We start from the raw sequence: 4,931 nt of genomic DNA on the forward strand, positions 1-4,931 counted from the left end.
TCAGCAGCCGTCGTTCGTTTTCATCCTCTATCCATTTATATGAAGCGATTCTGTACTTTGTCCTCTTAGGTTGATCGTTCGGAGCAGTGGCAGGACTGCTTGCTTTCTCACTGGATGATGTTTCGTTCGCGCTCTTCGTTTCGGTGTCTGCAGACATCGCATCAGATGAGCGCTCTCGTGTTCGTGTTTTTTTCACATTCTGTCCCATTTTTTTGGTTTTCAGTTTGCTACTGTCGGGCGCAACTCGTTCGACCACGGCGGCAGCTCTATTTATATCTACACTATCTGTAGCTGGTTTCACTACAATATCAACAAGCTCCTTGTTAGATTTCTGGTGTACGCTTCTTCTTTCTAGCATCACCGGGCATGATTTTCTCAGATGCGTTTCAGCTTTGCAAATGAAACACTTGAGTTTCAGCCCATCGTAGAAAATTCTACCTTTCATGTTTCGGAAATAGAGAGTTTCTGGAATCGCCTTTTCAATCTCTAAATAGACGCCACGAACTCCAGTAAATATATCGAGCTCATATTCTGCTGGAAACCGCTCACGCACTGTTCGTTTGACTTTTCCGAATTTTGCCAACACGGATGACAAGTCGGAATCCGAAACTTCAGGCGGCAGGTCAAGAACCCTTACATACCGGGTGTTTCCTCCTGCTACGGTCATGTGCACCATCACCATCTTTCCACTTGTGTAGTGGAACGGTAACATCTCTTCGTTGGTCTGCAATACATACTCCATTGCCTCCTCCGTTTTAAACCGTATAAATACTGATCTTTCATCAGCTATTTTATACGCGGTTTCCATCGACAGCTTATCACTTTTCAGCGATTTCACAAAACGGGCCATGTCAACCAAACATGGTTGAGATGCACCATCAGGAAACGAAAACGCTAGCGTGTTTTTCACTTGTACTATGCCAGTCATTGTTACCGCCGGTAATCAATTTCGCGCACGTTTATAACAGCACAAAAGCAAAACTGCGAGTGAACACACGCGTCTATTCACATCGAGGTGTGATTGTCCACTGTCTTGCTTTTAGAATATCATCAGTAAAACTTTTAAAACCCAGGATTTAGCTCTGTCTATAAGACCGTTTCAAGCAAGAGAATTTGTACAGTAATAAGAACTTCCGTGTGTTCCTCTCACTACCATTTTCACCAGTTCATGAAGAGTTAGTACGTATTTAAACCCCTAACTCGATTTTTCCAGCAGTCAGTTCAGCCTAGGACCGGGTACCGAGGTTTTTTAACTAATTGCTTGAAAAGTTGTTTCCGCTGCATACAGTCTAGCCTCAAACAAAAGGAATTCGAGTCTTTCAACTGTCTGCAAGGTAACATTAATTATGTTTTATTTCTGAGACTGCTGTTGGTAGCGGGGACTAAATACGATGAATCCTTAATTACCACAACTTATTGCCCTAGCTAGAAAAATTGATTAAGCTAGGGCTCTGTTTGGTAGATCTTACACCGCAACACACTACGTCAAAGTGATCTACCGTGTTACGGGAAATCGTAATAACTTAGTATTTTAACTTATCTAAACATGCAATCATACAAACATGCAAGTGACTTCAATGTCGTTAAAGCGAATCCCTTTCCCACTTTGTGACCTAACTATCTCGGATTTTTACCAATCAAGCAACAAACGCCAGTAACTAGTCGATTTCAGAGGTCAAGAACTTTGAAAGCAACTCATGATAATCGCGAATAAAAAATTCACAACATTCACTATCAGCCGAAGTATGCGAAAGACTTGACTTTCAAGTGCAGCGAACTAGGTATGTGAGAACCGCCCTTCACACTCTCCCTTAGCAGAAGCTAGATGGAACATTCAACCGTTCAGTTTATTCTACACGGAGTGCATCAAAACCCGGTATTATCAACGATCTGTCCCTTATGATCTCTTCTTTTTGAACTGATTATCCGTCCAGCACTCGGTTCAATCCAGTTGTTCATTATCGTTCATTAAATATCTGTAAATGAATCTAGAAATACTATCTTCAGAAAATCCATAAAGCATTCTTTCAAAAATTCCTTCATAAAAATTTCTGGTTTTTTCTTCATAAACTTCTTCGTAATTTTCATCGTCCCTTTAGCAACACTTTTAGTAATTCTTCCAGGAATTTCATCAGAAATTCCACACCCTTGACTCCTTATTTCCTCCGAAATTTTCTTCAGGAATTTCTAAATTCCGATAATCTTGAATTTCTCTGAGCATTCCATCAAAAATTTCTTATGAATTTCCTCCAGAGAATCCTTCGGAGATTTATCCAGGAATTCCTTCGAAAATTCCTCAACGAACTGCTTTGGAAATACTTTAAGAAATTCCTTCGGAAATTCGGCCCTATAGAAATTTTAATCTACCTACGGAAATTGTTCCAAGAAAACCTTCGCTTCGAACTTTTTTGAGAAATTGCTTCTGCAATTATTTCAGGAATTTTTTTATGAGATTCTTCCAGTAATTCCTCAAGAAATTCCTTCGGAAACTCTTGGAAGAAAGTCTTGGAATTTCTTTAAAATTTCTCTAGAAGTTCATTCTGGATCACTTCCGATTTATTTCAGTCGCGGTAACATCCACACGGTTTTGGGTCCCTGCTTTCGAAAAATTGGCAACCTCTGATCCATACATTTTACATCTCAACCAACAACAAATCGAGCTTTATGTTATGTCGCTGGCGTCCCCCTTTTGATCAAGGGATGGTTTGCCGCCTGCGGGTTGTATTCCGGCGAAAGGCATCTGTGCCTACATTATTTGATCCGGCAGTCGGTGAGGCTGCTCCCTACACAGTCCGCCCATTTACATACCCACCGCCAACAAGAGCGAGCTTCCGGATAGCGAGCAGCAGCAGCGAAGAGGATTACCGACACATTGTTGTATATTTAGATGTTTGCTACTTAATTGCCATTCTGCTCACTGCAGGTAGATTAAGCGATTGTATCACGATTGTGAGATTGATGGCAGGCACGGATGGATCCTGGGGAACAATGGCAGCCTAATCCGGAGGGAGTTTTTCGGGGGGGAAATATTGTCATATGAATGATGAGCTTGATTCTAATCGATATCATTTCCCTTCTCTTTCTTTTCCACACAGTTGTGAATGCCGGCTACCACGAAAAGCGCCTCTTGCACAATCTGCTCGATAACTACAATGTGCTGGAGCGGCCGGTGGTCAACGAATCGGATCCACTGCAGCTTAGCTTCGGGCTGACGCTGATGCAGATCATAGATGTGGTAAGTTTTTTCATGTTGCAGTCATGTAGATATGAGAAGGGATTACATTGTTTTGACAAGCAGGATGTTTTTACAAAGTGGACTTACAATTCTGATCATGGATTTAGTTTCGTTCACACAGTCTTGGGGGTCGTACACTAATTACGCAAGCACTTATGGGGGGAGGGGGTCTGCCATTTTGTTACGCTCCATATAAATAAAAAAATTGTATGGAAAAGGGGGGCTTCAAAAACCCAGAAAAATTGCTTACGTAATTAGTGTACGGCCCCTTGTTAAACTGTGTCAAATTTAAGAAACAATATCAAGCACACGTTTGTTTTACAGAATGTTTAAAGCTTTGTTTCCCTGTTTCTACACCATATTTCTTTTACTCCTGTACCACTATTTATTATTTGACACCGGCAGCTAGCGCGGAGTAAGTAAATAGCTTCCAGGCATTTCACTTTTCCAAGAACGGAAAAACTTTCTACCGACGCCGCCATTTCGCTGCCCGTGTTAAGCGGCAAATTTACTACCGAAAATGCAATTCAAATGCACTCAATCCCTTGCTAGTCTAAATAGCTGGAAGAAAACGACTTCTGCGGAAACCGCCACCAAAGGAGCAACTTCTTCCGCTTAAACTAAGAATTTGCCCGAAGTAAGATAGCAAGAAAGAAAAAAAACGGTGTGTATATTCACACAAAAAAAAGGAGGAAAATCAAGGCCCGATCCTCGGAGCGAGAATGAGTTTACGAGGGAAGAAAGTTTTCCTGGTTTCCACCTCACCACCGCACGGCAAAGCTCTTTACTGCAACCGGGCGATGCACCATAATTCGAAAGAACTCGGTGGTTATCAAAGGGATGCGGCAGTCTTAAATAACTTCATCGTTCTTTGGCTACGAATTGCTCCAGCAATGTGAGGAAGCGATTACCGAGCGGGAACGGTACGGTTGGAGGCGGCTTGTTAGTTGTCCGTGTTTTTGGGAGGAAGTCAATTTTTCCTGGTTGAGTTCGCTTTTCAAGAAAATATGTTCCGACGGTGGAGAGGGGGGAAATGTCTTGTGAATTTGTGTGATGTCGTTTTGGAAACGAACAGTGATGAATAATTTTCACTCCAGTAGAACCTTGTTTATGAATTAATCAAGAATTTGAAGGCATAAGCGACTTCAGAAAACCCTAAATACAATAGTTCAAACTCATCAGACTGAGGGGTTGTGCATGTTTTGCCCCATATTAGGGTCGTTTAGCCGAAACTCATTCAGCCGAAAGCTATTTGGCCGAATGCTGCTAGGCCGAACAAACCATTAAGAAAAAACCCACATGACCTACGGCTGAATAGGTCCTTTGGCCGAATAAGTCATTTGAATTCTAATTTCTAATTTTGCCGAATATGTCATAATAGGTCATTGCATAAAATATGAGATTGGCGGCGTGAGAGCTGAATTAGTGTAAAATCACATTATTGTCATGACATTCCGTGACAATTTTTTAATTTCATTCTCATGCCTCACATTTTGTGCTTAGATCAATGATCTATTTGATAAAGTTTTAGAATATTTTAAGCATTGCATGATAATAAAAAAAATCCGAACTGTAAAAAACTTTTGAAAAAAGTTATTAGATAGTTATTAATAGAAATCCCATGACATTTCCCATCACTGCTTGCGATACATGTATTTATGGGATTAGTTGGTTTACCTATAGTATAACTTTCTAC

The sequence above is a fragment of the Armigeres subalbatus genome, chromosome 1 (assembly GCF_024139115.2).
Source record: "Armigeres subalbatus isolate Guangzhou_Male chromosome 1, GZ_Asu_2, whole genome shotgun sequence".
NCBI classification, from domain to species: domain Eukaryota; kingdom Metazoa; phylum Arthropoda; class Insecta; order Diptera; family Culicidae; genus Armigeres; species Armigeres subalbatus.